General features: G+C 43.9%; 1 long non-coding RNA gene across 1 annotated transcript; it reads right to left on the minus strand.

Moving 5' to 3' along the window:
* Positions 1-1583: 1583 nt before the first annotated feature.
* LOC116374765 (uncharacterized) lies at positions 1584-23129 on the minus strand. Its single transcript, XR_004210706.1, has 3 exons — positions 22976-23129; positions 20694-20794; positions 1584-1714 (listed from the first exon to the last, which is right to left on the minus strand). It is a non-coding gene; the product is annotated as an uncharacterized LOC116374765 (long non-coding RNA).
* Positions 23130-24065: the final 936 nt, after the last annotated feature.

Genomic DNA, 24065 nt, shown 5'->3' on the forward strand with positions numbered 1-24065 from the left:
ACACACATAGCTCACAGCAGGAGGAGAAGTGTTTGTGCTGCCTAATCAGCTGCATGGTCTTAAACAGCAGCATCCATTTCATGCCTTTTATGAAATGGAAGATAATACAACACATACTGCAGTTGTGGCAGTTTAATTTATAATAATGAGATGACTTGTCAGGATTATTAATCAAAGGAATTCTCAGTGTTCAGCCCGCTCCATGCCATGCGGGAAGCCCTGCTTTTAACAACCTCATATCTGATTAAAATACTGCCAGGCGGCAGAGGCCGGGTTGAAACAGAGTTGAGCAATTAAGAAGTGTAAAACACTTGCAAGTAATGGAGTTGCTTGCTTAAGTTACAGCTAGCCAACCGCATTTTGTGTCTCACAGTGTGACTGAACCTTGGCCGTGTACCTGCTGTGTTGTGGCTTCTGGGTCTGTCTTCTCTAATCTATCTGTGCCAGTTGACATAGATGGATGGGGTGGAGGGGGGTGGAGGGGGAGGAAGGGAGAGAGAGAGAGAGAGAGATAGAGCGATGGACAGGGTAGAGAGGTAGTGCAGTCAGAACACAACTTGACAGCAACACCTTGCTTGTGACTTCTCCTTGACTGAGTCTCAACTTACACATCTAAGTAAAATCTGGTAAGCTCCAGCAAGGTTTCACTGATGGAATTTCACATCTAAACCTAACAGAACACAAAATCTCAGTCTGAAGGCTCTAAAGTGCCTCAGCCACTAAATGGGTCATAAGTCAGACAGTTTTATAGTGGATATTACTCTTGTAAGGATCACTTTAACAGATCTTTGAGCATTGAAACACAGAGCAAACTTAACCAGGAGAGTTTCAAACCAAGCCTCTCAGATGAGATTCATAGGGAATAAAGCCATTTTGTCCCCCCCTCCCAGGTCCTTACTTTAATTTGACTTTTCTGTTTGGTTTAGTACTGTCTTAGTATATGGATGATTTTCTCTCAGATAGAACCCCGTTTATGATTGGCCTAGAGAGATACAATTAGGATTTCAATTAACTTGGAAATGATTCAATTCAGTAGTTTCTGAAAAGGAGTCACTTCCTGAGATCTATATTTAAATATTTTGAACATGTAGTAACTTTTTGTTGTAGTAGTGACCTCCAAAGTAGCTATTTGTCGCCCCCCCCCCCCCCCCCCCCCCCCCAAAAAAACCTGTTAATTCTCACAAAGGATATTTAAAACTAGTTATCCCAGGTCTGATACACACACAAAACAACAATTTAGACAGGCCCACTGAGCTACATATGGACCAGCCCATCTGACATTTCCCCGAACGGCCCAATGGCCAGTCCATTTCTGCTGCCCTCCCTACCTTACCAGCTCTCTGCAAAGTGTACACAAGCATTTGTAGCCCTGCATGAATGACGGCAAAACAATGTTCTGAGAAACAAACCAATTTGAATCATGCCCAGAATATACATCTTAATATACACATGCTCAGACAGGGCCCTCTCTGCCTCCTCTGCACTTATAGGAGTGTCACACGGAGCGGAACAGCTGAACCCAAGAGCAGACTGACACGAGGAGACTGGGATGAGGTAACCAAGGTATTTATTGAAGCATGGGGGAAGGTGTTGGGACAGGGTAAGCAGGTCCAGAGGGGAATCCAAGGGAGCGTCGAGTGGGGAATCCAGGACAGAGTAGCAGGACTGACGAGAAGACGGACTGGAGACAGGACCAGAGTCAGAGCAGGCAGAACTGTAGCAGAGAGGAAAACAGCGTCAGGCAAGGAAAAACAGGCACAACAGGAACAAACGACACACACACACACACACACTGAGAAAGAGGGAGAGAGCACTGGGGGAATGGCGGCAGGTCAAGGAGACACCGGATGAGCATTAGAGGGCGTGGCAGGAGCAGATGTGACAAGGAGTTTAAGCTTGCACCCCAAATGGCCCCCTATTCCCTATATAGTGCACTACTTTGGGCTCATAAGTAATGCACTAAATAGGGTGCCATTTGGGATGCATCCTAACTGTGCATTGTACCCTCCCTCACCAGGCCTATTGCCTACAAACTATATGAGACAGAAGCTTTAGAACCATTATATGCGGTCAGTCCTATCCTGCTAGCTCCAGTTGCCCCACCTCTTTTTATTCCTTGCAAAATGAGAACATATGTTTAGCTTGTCACAGTGAAGCATATCCCCCCTCTGCACAAGGCAGGAACTGAGTCGGATTTCCATCAATACTGAACATGCCTTTTCCCACTGCCTCAGCTCAGCACGCCCATTATTCATGCCTTGCATGATTTAATTGGTGTTATGAAAAGTAAAGTATGAAGCCTGTGATATCCATTATAACTTCAATAGCCCAGGCCAGAGTGCGGTTGACACTTTCTCCCTCCACAGTTAAATTCTCCAGCAAAAAGAAAATGTGTAATCGTTGAACCGTGAAGTGAGAGAGTTATTGAATACAAGAAGTAATTCTCCTCCAAATCAAATCAAAGGTTATTTGTCACATACACATGTTTAGCAGATGTTATTGCGAGTGTAGCGAAATGCTTGTGTTTCTAGCTCCAACAGTGCAGTAATATCTAACAAGTAATATCTAACAATTTCACAACAATACACACAACACACAAATCTAAAGTAAAGGAATGGAAATAAGAATATATAAATATTTGGGCGTGCAATGTCAGAGCGGCATAGACTAAGATACAGTGGAATAGGATAGAATACAGTATATACATATGAGATGAGTAATGCAAAATATGTAAACATTAATAAAGTGACTAGTGTTCCATTATTAAAGTGGGCAGTGATGATTTCAAGTCGATATAGGGCAGCAGCCTCTAATGTGCTAGTGATGGCTATTTAACAGTCTGATGGCCTTGAGATAGAAGCTGTTTTTCAGTCTCTCTGTCCCAGCTTTGATGCACCTGTACTGACCTCGCCTTCGATGATAGCGGGGTGAACAGGCAGGGGCTTGGGTGGTTGTTGTCCTTGATCTTTTTGGCCTTCCTGTGACTTCGGCTGCTGTAGGTGTCCTGGAGGGCAGGTAGTTTGCCCCCGGTGATATGTTGGGCAGACCGCACAACCCTCTGGAGAGCACTGCGGGCGGTGCAGTTGCCGTACCAGGCGATGATACAGCCCGACAGGATGCTCTCAATTGTGATTCTGTAAAAGTTTGTGAGGGTTTTAGGCGCTAAGCCAAATTTCTTCAGCCTCCTGAGGCTTAGGTACGCCTCTAGGGATGCTGTCTGGACCGGCAGCCTTGCGAGGGTTAACACGCTTAAATGTCTCACATCGGCCACAGAGGAGGAGAGCCCACAGTCCTTGGTAGCAGGCCGCGTCGGTGGCACTGTGTTATCCTCAAAGCGGGCGAAGAAGGTGTTTAGCTTGTCCGGAAGCAAGACGTCGGTGTCCGCAATGTGGCTGGCTTTCCTTTGTAATCCGTGATGGTCTGTTGACCGTGCCACATACGTCTTGTGTCTGTGCCGTTGAATTGCGACTCTACTTTGTCTCTATACCGACGTTTTGCCTGTTTGATTGCCTTAAGGAGGGAATAACTACACTGTTTGTATTCAACCGTATTCCCAGTTACCTTGCCATGGTTCAATTCAATGGTCCGTGCTTTCAGTTTTGTGCGAATGCTGCCATCTATCCACAGTTTCTGGTTAGGGTAGGTTTTAGAAGTCACAGTGGGTACAACATCTCCTATACACTTTTTGATAAACTCAGTCACCATATCAGTGTATCTGTCAATGTTATTATCAGAGGCTACCCGGAACCTATCCCAGTCCGGATGATCAAAACAGTCTTGAAGTGTGGATTCCCGTTGGTTAGACCAGCGTTGAATAGTCCATAGCAGGGGTACTTCCTATTTGAGTTTCTGCCTATAGGAAGGGAGGAGCAAAATGGAGTCATGATCATATTTGCCAAAGGGAGGGTGGGGGAGGGCCTTATAAGCATCCCAGAAGTTGGAGTAGCAGTGGTCAATTGTTTTTGCAGTGCAAGTACTACAGTCAATGTGTTGATAGAACTTCGGTAACGTTTTTCTCAAATTTGTTGAAATCCCCAGCTACAATACATGCGGCCTCAGGATATGTGGTTTATAGTTTGCGTAAAGTTCTTTGAGGGCCGTCGTGGTATATACACGGCTGTGACTATAACCGAAGAGAATTCTCTTGGGAGGTATTACGGTTAACATTTGATTGTGAGGTATTCTAGGTTGGGTGAACAAAAGGACTTGAGTTCCTGTATGTGATCACAATCACACCATGAGTAGTTAATCATGAAACCGGAGTGATATTTAGTCCTGTCTGCGCAATGGACTAAGAACCCAACTGGCTGTAAGGACTCAGACAGTATATCCCGTGAGAGCCATGCTTCCATGAAACAGAGTATATCTCGTCCCCTGAGATCGTCATCTTTATTATCTAGAGACTGAATATTAGCGAGTAATATACTCAGAAGCGGTGGGTGATATGCGCGCCTCCTGAGTCGGACTAGAAGTCCCCTCCGAGTACCTCTCATCCACCGGAGGTGTTTTGGATCAGCCTTTAGAATCGGTTAAATTGCCCTGGGGGGTACGAATAAAGGATCTGATTCGAGAAAGTTGTATTCCTGGTCGTAATGCTGGTGAGTTACCATCGCTCTGATATCCAAACGTTTATCCCTGCTGTATGTAATAACACAAAAACAATGATGGACTAATAATGTAAGAAATAACACACAAAATAACCAAGTACTGCAAAGTTTACTAAGCGCTAGGAGCACGGCAGCCCTATCTGTCGTTAACTCCTATCCAGGTTAACTGATGGGGGTAAACATTACTAAACGTTGGATTTATTTCCCGGTGCATAGTCGAAGAAGAACAAATATCTATGTAGTATTTACCCAGTAATTTAGTAAATGCCTAGTTGTAGGAAATGTATCGATTGAAAATCAAACAGCTCAGGCTGAATATAATAAGTTTGATGATTAATATTGTGTAAACATAACCACTTATCTCCCTCACAAGCTTTAAGCACCAGCTGTCAGAGCAGCTCACAGATTACTGCACCTGTACATAGCCCATCTATAATTTAGCCCAAACAACTACCTCTTCCCCTACTGCACTTATTTATTTAGCCCCTTTGCACCCCATTATTTCTATTTCTACTTTGCACATTCTTCCACTGCAAATCTACCATTCCAGTGTTTTACTTGCTATATTGTATTTACTTCGCCACCATGGCCTTTTTTTGCCTTTATCTCCCTTATCTCACCTCATTTGCTCACATCGTTTATAGACTTATTTTTCTACTGTATTATTGACTGTATGTTTGTTTTACTACATGTGGAACTTTGTGTTGTTGTATGTGTCGAACTGCTTTGCTTTATCTTGACCAGGTCAAAATTGTAAATGAGAACTTGTTCTCAACTTGCCTACCTGGTTAAATAAAGGTGAAATAAAAATAAAAAATAAAATCAGCTTTTAAAAGGTGAACTTAAGATATTTTAATGGTACAGGCATGTGCTTGGGTGCCATCTCCCTGTACTTTGAGGACTGGATTTACCTCTCGACACACTGTATGAATGGCCAAGTGCCTAAACAGTGGATATGTGTTTGTGTGTGTGTGTGTGTGTGTGTGTGTGTGTGTGTGTGTGTGTGTGTGTGTGTGTGTGTGTGTGTGTGTGTGTGTGTGTGTGTGAGTGAGTGAGACAGAGCAGAGCTGTTTTGTAAAAGGCTTCTGGAATGGAACAAAGGAACATGGTCGTCTGACAGTAGAGATCTGTTTTATCTCTCCAGCACTCCACTCCACCAGACACCACTTGTAATTAGATATGAGGAGTGTGAGATAGAGGCAGCTCTTTCTTTCATATTTCACACGCACACACACACACACACACGCATGCACACACATACACACAAACTTGTACTCTTGTCGGCTTGGTAGATTCAGTTTTTATAGATAACTATGGTTTGAAATGGTTGAAACAGTTGACAGATAAGATGAGGACCACTCACTTTTCACCCAGTGCAGAGATGAGGAATTACCCAATGACAGTGTCTTGGCCTAAAGTTGAATTTTATGGACAGTGGAATTAAATGCCACCCATCATTAGATTGTTTCCCTAAAATGAACAATGTTCCCCCTAGGGCATCTGAAAAAGCCCTCTGCCTTATCTCCCTTCCATACGTCTACCTCTTACTGGGAGAAACAAGAGTGTCTTTCTCCAGGCTGAGTAGAGGGAAGTGGGTCACAGACAAACAGAAACTCCTCAGTGGTTCCAGAGTGAGAAGAGAGGAGAGGAGCTGGGAGGGCTGTTAATCTTGTATCTCTCACTCTCTCACCCAGATATTCAATTATCTGAGGAGGTCAGCATTCCGGTGCAATAAAGATAAACTCTCTCAGCTAGCTCTTGTGTAATGTAACTGTATGCACAGAATTATTCAGCCCGGCTGGCTGCACAGTAATCGTTGTAAACTACAGTTGGGTTTTATTTTTTTATTTAACCAGGTAGGTTAGTTGAGAACAAGTTCTCATTTACAACTGCGACCTGGTCAAGATAAAGCATAGCAGTGTGAACAGACAACAACACAGAGTTACACATGGAGTAAACAATAAACAAGTCAATAACACAGTAGAAAAAATGAATTTTTGGTTTTACTAGCGTTTAAGAGCAGTTGGAGGCCACTGAAGGAGTGTTGTATGGCATTGAAGCTCGTTTGGAGGTTAGATAGCACAGTGTCCAAGGAAGGGCCAGAAGTATACAGAATTGTGTCATCTGCGCAGAGGCGGATCAGGGAATCGCCCGCAGCAAGAGCAACATCATTGATATATACAGAGAAAATAGTCGGCCCGAGAATTGAACCCTGTGGCACCCCCATAGAGACTGCCAGAGGACCGGACAACATGCCCTCCGATTTGACACACTGAACTCTGTCTGCAAAGTAGTTGGTGAACCAGGCAAGGCAGTCATTAGAAGAACCGAGGCTACTGAGTCTGCCGATAAGAATATAGTGATTGACAGAGTAGAAAGCCTTGGCCAGGTCAATGAAGACGGCTGCACAGTACTGTCTCTTATCGATGGCGGTTATGATATCGTTTAGTACCTTGAGCGTGGCTGAGGTGCACACGTGAACGGCTCGGAAACCAGATTGCACAGCGGAGAAGGTACGGTGGGATTCGAGATGGTCAGTGATCTATTTATTGACTTGGATTTCGAAGACCGTAGATAGTCAGGGCAGGATGGATATAGGTCTGTAACAGTTTGGGTCCAGGGTGTCTCCCCCTTTGAAGAGGGGGATGACTGCAGCAGCTTTCCAATCCTTGGGGATCTCAGACGATATGAAAGAGAGGTTGAACAGGCTGGTAATAGGGGTTGCGACAATGGCGGCAGATAGTTTCAGAAATAGAGGGTCCAGATTGTCAAGCCCAGCTGATTTGTACGCGTCCAGGTTTTGCAGCTCTTTCAGAACATCTGCTATCTGGATTTGGGTAAAGGAGAAGCTGGGGAGGCTTGGGCGAGTAGCTGTGGGGGGGGGGTGCTGTTGGCCGAGGTTGGAGTAGCCAGGAGGAAGGCATGGCCAGCCGTTGAGAAATGCTTGTTGAAGTTTTCGATTATCGTGGATTTATCGGTGGTGACCGTGTTACCTAGCCTCAGTGCAGTGGGCAGCTGGGAGGAGGTGCTCTTGTTCTCCATGAACTTTACAGTGTCCCAGAACTTTTTGGAGTTAGAGCTACAGGATGCAAATTTCTGCTTGAAAAAGCTGGCCTTTGCTTTCCTGACTGACTGCGTGTATTGGTTCCTGACTTCCCTGAACAGTTGCATATCGCGGGGAATATTCGATGCTATTGCAGTCCGCCACAGGATGTTTTTGTGCTGGTCAAGGACAGTCAGGTCTGGAGTGAACCAAGGGCTATATCTGTTCTTAGTTCTTCATTTTTTGAATGGAGCATGCTTATCTACGATGGTGAGGAAGTTACTTTTAAAGAATGACCAGGCTTCCTCATCTGACAGGATGAGGTCAATATCCTTCCAGGATACCCGGGCCAGGTCGATTAGAAAGGCCTGCTCGCAGAAGTGTTTTAGGGAGCGTTTGACAGTGATGAGGGGTGGTCGTTTGACTGCGGACCCGTAGCAGATACAGGCAATGAGGCAGTGATCGCTGAGATCCTGGTTGAAGACAGTGGAGGTGTATTTGGAGGGCCAGTTGGTCAGGATAACGTCTATGAGGGTGCCCTTGTTTACAGATTTAGGGTTGTACCTGGTGGGTTCCTTGATGATTTGTTTGAGATTGAGGGCAACTAGCTTAGATTGTAGGACTGCCGGGGTGTTAAGCATATCCCAGTTTAGGTCACCTAACAGAACAAACTCTGAAGCTAGATGAGGGGCGATCAATTCACAAATGGTGTCCAGGGCACAGCTGGGAGCTGAGGGGGGTCAGTAGCAGGCGGCAACAGTGAGAGACTTATTTCTGGAGAGAGTAATTTTTTTTATTAGTAGTTCGAACTGTTTGGGTATGGACCTGGAAAGTATGACATTACTTTGCAGGCTATCTCTGCAGTAGACTGCAACTCCTCAGTTCTATCTTGACGGAAAATGTTATAGTTGGGTATTGAAATCTCAGAATTTTTGGTGGCCTTCCTAAGCCAGGATTCAGTCACGGCAAGGACATCAGGGTTGGCAGAGTGTGCTAAGGCAGTGAGTAAAACAAACTTAGGGAGGAGGCTTCTGATGTTGACATGCATGAAACCAAGGCTTTTTCGATCACAGAAGTCAACAAATGAGGGTGCCTGGGGACATGCATGGCCTGGGTTTACCTCCACATCATCCGCGGAACAGAGGAGGAGTAGTATGAGGGTGCGGCTAAAGGCTATCAAAACTGGTCGCCTAGAGCATTGGGGACAAAGAGTAAAAGGAGCAGATTTCTGGTAGAATATATTCAGGGCATAATGCGCAGACAGGGGTATGGTGGGGTGTGGGTAAGCCTAGGCACTGGGTGATGATAAGAGAGGTTGTATCTCTGGACATGCTGGTTTTAATGGGTGAGGTCACCGCATGTGTGGGAGGTGTGACAAAGGAAGTATCAGAGGTATGAAGAGTGGAACTAGGTGCTCCATTGTAAACTAAAACAATGGTAAGTAACCTGAACAACAGTATACAAGGCATATTGACATTTGAGAGAGACATACAGTGAGGCATAAAGTAATCGCAGGTGTTGATTGGGAGAGCTAGCTAAAACAACAGGTGAGACAACAACAGCTAATCAGCTAACACAACAACAGCAGGTAAAATGGCGATGACTAGGCAGAGAGGGTCGGATTAACTACACACAGAGCCTGAGTTCACGACTGGGGCCGACAGATAAAAAATCAATAAAGAGAATGGAGTACCGTGATTATGGACAGTCCAGCAGGCATCAGCTATGTAGCCAAGTGATCATAGTGTCCAGCAGGCATCAGCTATGTAGCCAAGTGATCATAGTGTCCAGGGGGCAGCAGTAGATTTAACAGGGAACCCGCCTACGCTAGCAGGCGACAAGGCATTTAAAGTTAGTAGCCCTCCGACGGAGGCCGGTTGAAGGCACAGCGGATGGAGTATTCGTCGGCAGACCAGTCGTGGTGGTGCCACGGGGCGCAGTGTCGACATAGAATCCAAGCCAGATGGCGAAAGAGGTATTGTAGAATTTAGTTTGCTGGCCGGGAGATGCGCCTGGCTCACGGCTAACTGGGTGAGCCACTGTAAGAATAAAAAATCTGATGGCTTCGTTTAAAACAGTGTCTGTGGCTGGCTGGCCTTCCATGACTGTCCGATGGAGTGTTCAATAAACAGCAGCCACAAACAGTCAACGAGCTCTAGGAAGGGACTGTGTAAAACAAGGAAATAAATAAAGGTGTAATGTAGTGAGATCTATAATACTTTACCATACCCATCAGGCATTATCAAAGGGAAACAAAACAGTATCATGATTCACATTCCAGCGGTTTCACATTCCTTTGTGACCTCCTAGTATGGCAATAAATATCAGAAGGCCTTAGCAACTGCCATCCTCTCATGACATCCCAACTAGTGCCTCCCTACCGTGCAAACAGACTGATTACTAAATTACCCTTGTTGAAACACAAAGGTCTGGCTACAGGTTTCTCTAATCTGGCTGTGAATGACACCGGTCTCTGCTGGCTTTAGGCTCTGCTCTGACTGCTCCTCTCTCCCCTGTTCATAGACAGGGTTTCCTTTAAGGGGTCACACATGCGGTCTCTCTCTCTCTGTCTCTCTTCCTTGCATGCCTCCGACATCACTGGCCCCAGGCCATTCTTCTCAGTGAATTGTGTGATGTTGTTGGGGTGAGCCGTCACTCTTTACTCATTTTCACAACAATGGGTGCATCCCCATCCCACTCCAGTGGCTCTCCCTGCCTCCTATATAAAGGACTAAGTGGCTGCCTGGCCGTGCTAGTCTGGCTAGCTGTATAGGATGTTGATTAATGGTGTTTAGATAGACTGCCCCCGGATGTCTGACTATCTTTGCAGTTTCACTCCACTACATTATTCCAAAGGAGTTATACCCCAAAGGCAGGAAGTGGACTTTTCTAAGGTGTACTTCTCAGAATATGTACAGCAGAGCTGGGTCAGATACATTATGACACATCTTTGAAAGTATTTGAAGTGTGCTTAATTAAGCTTGGAGTTGTATTTCTTTTTACACTATTCCATTGGTTCTATTGTACCAGGCAAACTAACTGAAAGTGCATATCAAATATTTGATACTGTATGTGTTTGACCCAGGTCGTCTGTACAGTCTTAGATCATTCAAGGACCTGGTCGGCTTGGTTCTGTTCAGCTCTATTATTCTTCATTGATAAATGTTTCCATGGGTGATAGAACTGTGACAAGCTCCATGTCTAGCTATTCATCAGCTCTAAAACAGCACAGAGGCTTTACAAGTTTGTTAAGATAGAAATTTCAGGGGTTATTGGCGCTCAGGACCAAGACTGAGAAATGTACCCAGAGTAAGACATTTTACAATAACAAGACACTTTTCCATTGTATACTGCACTGTTTCAATAGACCTGTCTGACTGGATACTGTACTTTAAATGCTGAATATACGTGATATTCATGCAAGGCATTATTAGTAGTAAAGTCTCACACAATAACAAGCTGTTGATTTGTTTTTGCATTACTATTGATAAACCAATAAACCGAAAACTACTCACTAGAAGATATTGCAATCAATTCAGATATTGTCAGTTGCTTGTTATTACACAATAAATCAAGCAATTTGCATTCAGATTTATTTGACTTTTGATTTCCACAGTTCATCTGGCAGATTGAATACAGATCTATCCATTTCTTTGAAACTAAACCTAGAAAAATGTCTTCTCTCAACTCTATTGGAAGTCTCCCAAAATGCATTAGCATTTCCCAATGAAAAAAAGAGTGATTGCTTACATCTGACTTTGTCCATAGTTTTTATGGTTTGGATGAAAGGGGTCATATAGAGTGTTGGGCCAGTAACCAGCAGGTAGCCTAGTGGTTAGAGCGTTGGGCCAGTAACCAGCAGGTAGCCTAGTGGTTAGAGTGTTGGGCCAGTAACCAGCAGGTAGCCTAGTGGTTAGAGTGTTGGGCCAGTAACCAGCAGGTAGCCTAGTGGTTAGAGTGTTGGGCCAGTAACCAGCAGGTAGCCTAGTGGTTAGAGTGTTGGGCCAGTAACCAGCAGGGAGCCTAGTGGTTAGAGAGTTGGGCCAGTAACCAGCAGGTAGCCTAGTGGTTAGAGTGTTGGGCCAGTAACCAGCAGGTAGCCTAGTGGTTAGAGCGTTGGGCCAGTAACCGAACGGTTGCTAGATGGAATCCCTGAGCTGACAAGGTGAAAATCTGTAATTCTGCCCCTGAACAAGGCAGTTAACTCACTGTTCCTAGACCGTCATTGTAAATAAGAATTGGTTCTTAACTGACTTTCCTAGTTAAATAAGGGTTAAATAATAATGTTGTTCCGTACTTAAGTAGTTGTGACTCCAGCCTGTAGGGTTACTAAGGAAACCTATTTCCATACAAAACTTGTGCTGCTAGGATAAAGACAAAAAAATATTTCATGGCTCCCAATGCAAATTAGCATACAGTCAAGTGAAGAGTGCCAAGTTATTTTAGGTTGGACTCTTTCGACTGCCTTAGTAGTCAGAACAGAGTACACATCTTACAGTATGAACCCTGGCCCTTAGTAATAGAGTAATCCTGTATGGAGAGCAAGTCAGTAACTGTCTTTCAGTAGTAATGACCACTCAGATGACATAACTCAGTGATTACCAGAGAAACAGGCATTTGAGCCTGATGTACATAGCAATCCCACATGAATAAATACTACCGTTTAATATAGAAATCTACAGTACTTAATATATAATTATATAGTAAACTGTAGTATATGATACTACACACTGTAGTATACCTCTCGATCATGTGTAGTACTTACTATAGAATATTGTAGTACACTGCTATCTGCAAAAAAACACAGTAGTAAATACTGCAGTAATGTCTACAAAAACACTAGTCCTAAAAAAATGATACTTTTTTAACTATAGTAAACACTACAGCTTTTAATTTGTATATACCCTGCCCATTGCCCTCCCCCATATTGCAAATTGTGCCAAGTATAGACCATATATTGTGTTCCCTATAGGTTATAGAAAAGAGCAAAAGCTCTGAACTATCTGTTAAGACCCCAGTCCTACCTAACTACAGGTTATGGAAAATTTGCTCCTGAAGGACAAAGCCTCCACTTCTATGTCAAAGATAATACATCAAAACACTATAATAAATACTACAGTAATGTCTGCAAAAACACTACTGTAAATATTAAAGTATACTACGATCCGCAAAAACACTACATTAATTACTACAGTATATACTACAGTTAATTTACTACAGTATTTATACTATAGTTAACTGTACAGAGAGTAGTGCGTACGGTCCAGTACATCACCGGGGCCAAGCTTCCTGCCATCCAGGACCTCTATACCGGACAGTGTAAGAGGAAGGCCCTAAAAATTGTCAAAGACTCCAGCCACCCTAGTCATAATGTAAAGGCTGTCGAAAGGAGTGAACCAAAGCGCAGCGTGGAAAGTGTTCATGATTTTTATTTTTTTTAAACACTCAAACAAAATAACCAAAGTGAAAACGAAAGAGAACAGTTCTGTCAGGTACAGACACTAAACAGAAAACAAGATCCCACAAAACCCCAAAAGAAAATGACAACTTATATGTGATCCCCAATCAGAGACAACGATAGACAGCTGCCTCTGATTGGGAACCACACATGGCCAAAAACAAAGAAATAGAAAACATAGACTTTCCCACCTGAGTCACACCCTGACCTAACCAAACATAGAGAATTAAAAGGATCTCTAAGGTCAGGGCGTGACACATAGACGGTTCTCTCTGCTACCGCACGGCAATCGGTACCGGAGCGCCAAGTATAGGTCCAAAAGGCTTCTAAACAGCTTCTACCCTCAAGCCATAATACTCCTGAACATCTAATCAAATGGCTACCCAGACTATTTGCATTGTCCAAACCCCCCCACACCCACCCTTATTATCTATGCATTGTCACTTTAATAACTGTACCTACATGTACATATTACCTCAATTACCTCGACACCGGTGTCCCCGCACATTGACTCTGATCCGGCACCCCCTGTATATAGCCTGCTATTGTTATTTATTGCTGCTCTTTAATTATTTGTTATTCTTATCTCTTTCTTTTTTGGGGGGTATTTAAAAAAAAACACATTGTTGGTTAAGGGCTTGTACGTAAGCATTTCACTGTAAGATCTACACCTGTTGTATTCGGCGTGACAAATAACATTTGATTTGAAATACTACAGTATACTACAGTAAATACTACAGTAAATACTACAGAATTCACTGTCGTGTTTTTGTGGACTTTAGTCCGCAAAAACACTACAGTGATTACTATAGTATTTATGCCATAGAATACTATAGTATATTTTTATGTGGGTATACTCCAATATGTCTGCTGTTTAAAGCCTTTAAGTGGGAAGATGTTATTGCCTCTGGATCTGTGTATCTGCGTGTTACTTCCTTTTGCCTATAAAGCTTGAGAACTTCAAATGGAGCCGCAGGGCCTGTAAGTGTGTTTGGCAAGGGAAGGGCATGGATTTATGAAGTATAAATACCACTAATAACCCTGGGGCTTGCAAGGTTTAGTTTCAACACTGGTTATGTAAATATTTTCTTAAAGCCCTTCCACGAATTTAACAGTTCCATTTGTCAACATGTAGCTATGCCCTGTGCAGCAGCAGATTCAAGCAGAGCCAGGAAGCAGAACCCAAAGTAGTCAGCATCCTACGACAATGATAAACTAATACTCAAAGTTCATGGATATGTGGAGACTGAAAAGCTTTATGCAATGTTTTTTAGTTGTGGTCCATGTTTGAGTCCTAAGTATTGTGCTTTAGCGGTTTTGAGCGAACAAGAGGCATCACTACAGAGCAATCACCGGGCAATATCCAATGAACGTGTCTGTTCCCATTTTCCTGAGTGTCCAAGTAAGTACAATTCCATCTCAATAAAGGTGCTGAGTTTCATTTCATGGAAAGTAGTTAGTTCCAGCCCCAGCTGCCAGCTGATCATTGATAGAGATGCATTATAGAATTTCAGTTTGTGCAGATTATGGATTATGATTCCAAGAGTCCATTATTTAATGTTTCACTGAACTTGCAGATAAACCTGCCCTGTAACGGGTGTCGATGGAAGGATGAGACCAAGGCACAGCGTTCTTTGAGTTCCACATAATTTATTAACGAAGTGAAACAATAAAGTATACAATGACCGAATAGCTTCGTTGTACAAACTACCTGCACACAAAGAAAGAACAAGATCCCACACAGAAGGAGGGAAAAGGGCTGCCTATGTATGGTCCCTAATCAGAGACAATGATAGACAGCTGCCTCTGATTGGGAACCACACTCGGCCAGAAACAAATAAATAAATAACATAGAATGCCCACCCAAATCACACCCTGACCAAACCAAAATAAAGACATAAAAAGGCTCTCTACGGTCAGGGCGTGACATGCCCAGCTGTTCCTTGGACAACTGGCAATTTAATAACGATCGATAATAACCTTCTTCTTCCTCCTACCCTTGAATCTGGATATAATAAATAAGGCGTTAATGAGACCAAATGCTCTGCTGCCCTGTAGCCCACAATTGAATTTGATCTAATTATAGCCTTGTTGTGAAGGAGTCTGGTTAGCCTCAAATGATCTCACAGGCCTTAATCAATTAGCTTGTGAACAAGACTACCCTGTTTAATGAATAATTAGGTGATTAGGTGACACTTTGGTGAGATGACACTTATAGGGTTATATGGGTATTCAATCATACGAGTTACATATTGACTGAACACTGACCACCCGTGGTGCTATTATCAAGCCTCTATTCTCTCCTGAGATACACTATAAGTAAAATGGGAGTTATACCACTCTGTCACAATCTAATTCCAGACTCCCAGCTCTTTGGAGTGTTTCTGTGAGTGGCTTTAGCATCTCTAAATCACCACATTTGGCCATGACTAAACATGCAGCGTAGGGATTTATGTGTCCCTGCCTGGAAAGTTTACCTAAATGTCCAGAGGGGCCGAGGGTGAGGCCGACAGATAGACAGAGACGCAGCTGCTGGAGCTGACGATGGGTCTGCCAATGAGAGCAGGGCGACGCAGGACAGGAGGAGAGCCCCTGGGTGAATCTCAATTGTATTTCCTTGATTGCCCCTGTCCTCTCTCCTTCTCAAAACACATTGGAAGAAATTGTCAAATTTTCCTCCCCTTAGACCTTGTTCCCCAATGAACTTGGAGAAGGAATCAAGGAGAAATGACACAAGGAATCAAGAAAATACATTTGAGATTCACTCCCAGTCTGGACCCATGGAACAGCCTTCCCAGGGATGCAACTGGCTGCTGAGGAATCAACTTCAAGGTACAGGCTAGGAGACAAGGTGTATCTCACTGATCATCCCTAAAGCCAACACCTCATTTGGCCGCCTTTCGTTCCAGTACTCTGCTGCCTGTGACTGGAACGAATTACAAAAATCGCTGAAGTTGGAGACTTTTATCTCCCTCACCAACTTCAAACATCAGCTATCTGAGCGGCTAACCGATCGCTGCAGCTGTACATAGTCTATTGGTAAATAGCCCACCCTTTCTCACCTACCTCATCCCCATACTGTTTTTATTTATTTACTTTTCTGCTCTTTTGCACACCAATATCTCTACCTGTACATGACCATCTGATCATTCATCACTCCAGTGTTAATCTGCAAAATTGTAATTATTTGCCTACCTCCTCATGCCTTTTGCACACATTGTATATAGACTCCCCCTTTGGTTTCTACTGTGTTATTGACTTGTTAATTGTTTACTCCATGTGTAACTCTTTGTTGTCTGCTCACACTGCTATGCTTTATCTTGGCCAGGTCGCAGTTGCAAATGAGAACTTGTTCTCAACTAGCCTACCTGGTTAAATAAAGGTGAAATAAAACATTTTTTTTTTAAACAAGGGTTGCATACTAAAATACCAAAATAGAAAAACAGCCTGAGGCGAAGCAGTTCTGTTTCTGTCGCACTTTAGCAACAGCAATAACACAACAGATTTTCTTTCAAAAACAAAGCAATAAAAACCAGTGAGCCAGCAGTTAATTTTCTCTTTGCTTCAATTGGCTCCGTCAGAGTTTGGCTGTGAGAGGAGGAAGCGGTAGCTTTACAGGTGAAATCAGATAGAGAGAGAAAGAACGAGTGAAAGAGAGAAGTGCCTGAGGCAGAAAGCAATTGAGGACTTGACTTCTAAAACCCCAGAAGAAGTTAATCCAGCCAGCTGAAGGGGTTTTCATTAGTTTGGCAATATGTTCCTCCAAAAGAGGTGCAGATGTAAGTTAAGTGGTATTTTATAACTGTGCTTAGCACAGGCCTCACCAGTGCAGGAATGCCTACATATGGGATGCATTACATTACTTCAGCCAGCTTAACTCCTTAGTTTCCACCTTCAGATTGATTCTCCTGTGTGGAATGTGGCATCCTGCTGGAAAAATGAGAATGGATGTGATTTGGTAGTTGGATTCCTAAAAATACTTGAAATGCTGAAGTATTAAGTATGTTGCTAGAGGCAACACGCCTCTCTTCATGATGACCAGGTGGTTGTCTTCATTAATTCATCAAGGTAGCCCACATGTGCATAATCACTCTATACTGTATGCTCATCATGTACTGTATACATTAAACCAGCCCATCCTTTCCAGATGTCCTTTCTAATAGCAGCTTGTATCACATTGAGGTACAGTACACTTGCAGAGGGTCTCGCTACTCATCATGTGCAGTACACATTAAAAGCTGCACATCTGAATGTCCAATAGTAGCCTGTGTTACAAATTACATATATCCTCCACTGCAGTCTGAACACACTGTTGGCACACAAAGGCTAGATCAGGTTGGTGGAGGCCCTTCAGCAACAATCACAATCAAATCAGGCTGGCAAACCCACACTGCTGCCACAGCACTGCAGCATCATCCCCTTACCAGTTTCTGTCCCCATGCCCGTCCCCATTTCTGTCCCCATGCCAGTCTCAATCTCTATCCCCATGCCCGTCCCTGTGATCTGCAGCAGCTTTTAATTAGTGTGTGTCAGCCTTCAGTCTGCCTGTGTTCTTCCCAGCCACAAGGGCCTTTAAGTTCTCCGCAAATTAATTACAAATACTAAGCAATCACAGTAATTAAATTTTGCCCCAGGCACCCGGCTTGGCCTTAGACCTTAATCCTGTGTCCAGTGTGCAGCGGGGGACAAAGAAAGGAAGTGTGGTACATAGGGTTAGCATTAGCAGGCAGCGATTGAGCTGTATGGAATGAGGGCAGTAGGGGACGCACTGCTGCAAGAGGATCTCCTGCTGTAATAATGCCATTATGACACACAGTCAGTGCAGCATTTGTTAGTATTCATACAGGTCAATGTTTACATAGTGGAGTGGAGGGTCATGGAAGGCTCTGCTGCGGGAACTGTCACCATATAGAAACCTTATAGGGAAGTGATTTCCTCACCACACATTGTCCAATAGTAACAGATACATGTTAAAGTAGGGCAATTGTACCAGGGAGGGATTAGGGAGGGATGGGCAACACTAGCCTGGAAATGAGGCCAGGCTGGGCATAGGATGAACATCCATTCTCCTAGCAGAGCCTGCCTCTCCTCTCCCTGCCACTTCTCTGGTGTCAGAAGAGGAACATTAGACAGAAGTGTTCTAAACATAGCACTCAAAATGTAACACAATGGGACAGTTTGCTGGACACAGATTAAGCCTAGTCCTCTTTGCTGAAACAGAATATGTTCCCCATTCGCATGTAAGTGTGTGTGTGTGTGTGTGTGTGTGGTGTGTGCGTGGTGTGTGTGTGTGTATGTGTGTGTCACCCTCCTGCTCCCAGAGCTTGACACAAGGGACCATTGAATCAAGGATTGTTGTTCTGCATTAGCAGCAATGTTTTCATGTTCAACATGCAATGGAAAATATTCTATTCCCCTGGACATGTCTCATCGCTACAACTCCCGTACGAGCTCGGGAGAGACGAAGGTTGAAAGTCTTGCGTCCTCCGGGTTGGATGGCGCTGTGTTAAGAAGCAGTGCGGCTTGGTTGGGTTGTGTATCGGATGACGCATGACTATCAACCTTCGTCTCTCCCGAGCTCGTACGGGAGTTGTAGCGATGAGACAAGATAGTAGCTACTAAAAACAATTGGATTCCACGAAATTGGGGAGAAAAAGGGGTAAAAATAAAAAATATATAATTTAAAAAATACAACAACAACAACAAGGCTCTCGCACTAAATGTCAACAGGATACTTAAGCAGAGATATGCGGGCACAGAAAAGGCCTGTGGGTCAAAGAGGTAAATGATACCTTGCTGATAAATCAATGTATGTTCTGCTGTGGGGCGTTGCTTTTGATATGTACTATATTCAGGGAGGAGTCTGGAGAGGAGAAATGGGAGGAGTCTGGAGAGAAGTAATGGGAGGAGTCTGGAGAGGAGAAAGGGGAGGCGTTTGGAGAGGAGAAAGGGGAGGATTCTGGAGAGGAGAAATGGGAGGAGTCTGGAGAGGAGAAAGGGGAGGATTCTGGAGAGGAGAAATGGGAGGAGTCTGGAGAGGAGAAAGGGGAGGCATTTGGAGAGGAGAAAGGGGAGGATTCTGGAGAGGAGAAAGGGGGGAAATAGGAGAAAGCAAAGAGAAAACAGATAAATAATGCAAGGGGACATTAACATCAAATGGATTGGAAGGAAGGAAGCATTTTCCGGTGAAGTGCCATTTTCGATTAGCGGAGGGTGGCTTTGCCCTCTCCCAGTGCTGTTCTCTCTACGTGGCTAGGTTCAAGGAACTATACACATCAGAGAGCCACATCACCGGCTCTATTTCCCTGCTGATCTCTACAGATCAGAAAGTAACAGGCCTAATCGATAATGAGATATTTATATTGGTATGTACAGCCACCGGCCACCACTCCCAAGTGAGAGCTGGTCCCTGGTGCTCTCCAATGCGCAGCAGTTTACAATTGTGCGGTTGACGACAAATAGATACAATTATTCTGAGTTGATTGTCTCTACATAAGCCCCAAGGGAACTGTCTCACTGGTGAATTACTCTGCACGGTGGCATCAACCCATCAAAAGCTGTCATAACATCCTTGTCTGACACAATGTCAGGGTCCTCTGTAATTGCTGGGGGCCAATGATGCTTTTCTCCTTGAATTATTTTCTCTCCCTGAGTAGTGTGTGTCTGCTAAGTAGAACCTGTTTAGTACAAGATGCCCTCCAACCATTTCTAAAGGAGATCTAATTATAGCTCAAATGTAGCCTCACAATGCTAATTTGATTGTGGTGCATGATAAAGGTTAATTTAGACAAAATGTGAGACTGTTTATTATTCAGGACTTCCTTTAATGGGCACATTGCTGTCTTGTTTAATAGCAACAACATCTAAATGAAAGGAACGTGGGTGAGAGTGGAGGGTTGATGCTGGCTGGCAAGTAGACTAGAGCATCATTTATATTCCTGGGCAGATAATGGAAAAAACCTTATGGCTAAATACTGTACATTAATAATACAGCAAACCAAAACAGCAGCTGGTCTCTACGGGGAAAAAAAGAGATTCTCAGTGACCCACAGGGGCCAATGGGATCAAAGGAATGTTTAATGAGCAGTGGGACTGGCACACACTCTGTCTAACAGTTAACCCTTTTATTTGGAGGTGAAGTACTACATGGGAGAAGTGCCACTGGCAGACTTTAGATCCGGTCGGTGTCCTAGCCAGCCAACCAGTCAGGCAGCCAGGCAGTGTGTTAGCTAGCGAGGCGTTTGCCCAGATAAGGGCAGAAGCAGCAGCAGGTGTAGTGTGTTAAAGCCCCTGTCATACTGCCAGGCAGGCAGGCAGTCCTCTGGCAGACCTTTCCAGGCTCAGGGGCTCTCCACTTATAAATGTATCCAGGCTGAGTATCTGTCTGTCTGTCTGCTCTCTGTCCGTCTGTTGTCTGTCTGTCGTCTGTCTGTTAGTCGCGAGCCTGCCCGCCCACCCACCCACCCGCCTGTCTGTCTTTCTGTCACACTGTGTTTTGGGATTGCGTCCCTGGATACCCTGTATTCACTGTGGTTCCTTTACATTAGTGTGGGCTGTCATGGAGGGATAAAGTAACGCTCTTAACTTTACTATTTGCAGGGACAGCATCCCTGGAGCCCTGGGGAAGCGCTGGTGTCACTCTCATCAGCTCAAGGGACCCTCTGCCGTCCGTTCCATTTCCTTTACCTGTGGGTGAAAAAGGTCACGGATATGAACTTATCATACAAGCTTAATAATGTCTACATCCCAAATGGCACCCTATTCCCTATGACGTGCATTACTTTAGACCAGAGCACTATGGGCCCCTGTCAAAAGTAATGCACTAGATAGGGAATAGGCTACACACGTAGGGAATACGCTACCATTTGAGATGCAGCCAATTTCTTTTCTCCTCAGCGCTTTCTTTTTGGAAATGGTTGCGATATGACTCCAACCTGATACTTAAGACACCATGACCTCAATTAGAATAATAATTTCAGAATATGTATGAACAACATGCATTTTCACGTGAATGTAGGTGAAGTCTCGATGTGTGGTAATGATCATGTTGCTGTAAATATTATAATTCCAAAAATGATTAACAGAAAAGATGAATTACTTGTTTCATGAGGTTTGCCCATGTAGTGCGAGCATTCTGCATACATACGGTACAGTGAATGACATACAGTATGACAGATTTACATGGATAATCGCTTTTAAGGATTTAACAACATTTAGGGACGGGGTATCCCTTTACTCAGAACATCAAAGTATATAAATTGTGGTATTATGGATTTCTGACTGCATCATGTTAATGATTTTTTTTAATCAATAATCATAATCCATAGCTAACACCCCTCTAAGTAGATATTAACGGCTGGAAATCACACAGAAATCCTAGATTTGTTTTTAAACAGCAGTGATTATCAATCTGTCTGGCATTACTCTAAACACAGCTTCTGTGATTATCTGGGTAGTGCATGTTTTGCAATTTAATATACCATGATGTAGTCATATCACCATGAATAAAAGGCACCACACTTTCATTTGCAGATCACAATGTGCACTGAGAAAATCAACCACTGTCTTTTCTTTTCATGTATCCTCTATGTAGTACCAAGATGCTGTTCAATATTCAGAACTCTCAAAGTTGACCACATGCTGTCAATCAAACAAGGTGCCTCTCTCCTCTTTAGATCTGATGGGGGTTGACAAATGAACATCTAGTCTTTAAATTAATCTGATCAAATGGAATACTGGCCTTCCAGAGCTGTCTGTGCATTCAAATAGCCTCTTGCACTACCAATGAATGACCAACAGCGTAAGAGCTGCTTTCAGCTCTACTAGATGTCTAATCCAGATCTAATCCAGGCCAGCATCTCATCTCTTTAAACTCCTCATAACACACCTGACCTGCGAGGACACTAATTGGATGTATGTATATAAGGTTCCTGGAATGTGCAGAATAGTGTGTGTGTGAGAGAGAGAGAGAGAGAGAGAAGACCAACTGAAATATAATACACCTGTGTGTGTATGTGTTTGTATTTATCTATGCGATGATGTGAGTAGAGAGCGTAGATCCTGACTGAAAAGGTTCAGTTGTCCTTTTCTCAGTGCTGGAGTAGACATCTACAGCCAGGAACAGCACAGCAGCAGCCTCACGCTACACACACACACACACAGTGAGATCACACACATAAAAACCCCAGTTCACATTGTTAAAAGGTGGTAATACAACGCAATGGGAATAGTTTTACATGATTTAGCCTCACACCATATTCCATGGCTCTGTCTCAATCTGTGTGTTTAGGCCTCTAAACCTTCTCATTCCAAATGGACGTGCAACACTGAACCCTCAAGATGCTTTGTTGGCCAGAGAGACGGCCACAAAAATGGGTACTTTCCCTGTTACCATGACAACCTGAAAGACCCCAAGACACAACCAGAGTCCATCTAGCCACGGCTGTTCCAAAAACCTTTATTTTACCCTCCCTGCCCAGCAGACCTTGTCTCCTCCGGGATGGCTCAGTGGTGACAGCCTGGACTGTGAACAATAAATACACTTGGTTCCCTAACATGGAGAGCTGCTGTTGTGTGTCTGGTTGTTTCAACATTATTTTCACTTGACCAGACAGTTCACAATGTAGGCCTACTCTGAAGTGAGATTGAATTTTGCACTCACACCTTAATGCCTGATAGTGTTGCTTTGAATGTGTTACACAGCTGCAAAGTGTTGTATCATATGCAACTGACTGTAATACCACCATGTTTTAAATTTCTTTAAATGACATTTACAATCCTTATAGTCACTCTGATCTTGTCTCAGATCTCAGATAGTGCTGCTGCCTGAAATCCTTTACTCTGAGCCGAGCGTGATATGACCTTTACCTCAGGTCCTCCAAGAACTAGAGAGGCGAGGCGTGCAGCCGCTCAGCCTCCAGCGAAGCCATGGCAGGAGATCAATACTAATCAATCTGGTAGTCTGTTAGGTAATAACAAGCTAAGAAGCTGCTCGGAAAATTTGGCTTCCGGACCTCTTTAATTTGTCATAATACAAGAGCAGAAAAACCAAACAAGATTATCTGGCCCTGAGTCTCTGATTACTCAAGCGCGGCAGATAGCCGCTAGAGGAAAGAAGGATTTAAAGGAACAGCGCGCTCCTCTCCGGACTCTCCTTGTCAGGTGAAGACTTGGAGAAATACAATGAGAAACAGATTTTTTCATTTAAGGAGGGACTGCACTGAGTAGTCTAGTACTGAGGAACATAGGCTACATACTGGGTGTAGGTGTAACATTTTTGCTACCTTCTCTCTCTTTCCCCCTTTCTGGGCTCGAATCAGGGACCCTCTGCACACATCAACAACTGACACCCTACGAAGCATCGTTACCTGTCGGTAACTAGCTAGCCATTTCACACCGGTTACATAGGCCTATTCCCAATCTGACTGTGTCTCTCTCCCTCAGAAGATCCTGCATTACCCACCTGTTACTGCCAACAACATGGATGCCTCATGAATATCCTCCTGATAATAGACCACTCACAAAAACATAAACAAAACTGTGCTGATGTATAGAAAAGAATAACATGAGCTTTATTTACAAGGCCTGATACATTTTGCACAAAAGCAATCATTTGGACTGGAGGTTTAGGACCTGTGCCCTTTGAGTAGCCATGGACCCTATAAGATGAATCTGTGGGCTGAAGAGAGGAGGTTGTATAGTGGAGGTGGTCGAGCCAGCCGAGCAGCAGGCCGTAGCCTGTCACAGTACCCTCTCACAGAGGAGCGCTAGCCTCAACCATCGCTGCTGCTAGAAACACTATGCCCATTAATCACAAAGCAAGGCCAGGAGCAAAAGCCAATTTACCCGCATGCTCTCCTTGTCGCTTTCACAAGAGTAATGAATATTTCAACTCAAGCAGAAAAGGAAGAGCCCATCTGAGAAACTGTTCCATGGGATTTTAAGCTCTCTGAAATGT

The sequence above is a fragment of the Oncorhynchus kisutch genome, linkage group LG8 (genome assembly GCF_002021735.2).
Source record: "Oncorhynchus kisutch isolate 150728-3 linkage group LG8, Okis_V2, whole genome shotgun sequence".
Taxonomy (NCBI): Eukaryota; Metazoa; Chordata; class Actinopteri; order Salmoniformes; family Salmonidae; genus Oncorhynchus; species Oncorhynchus kisutch.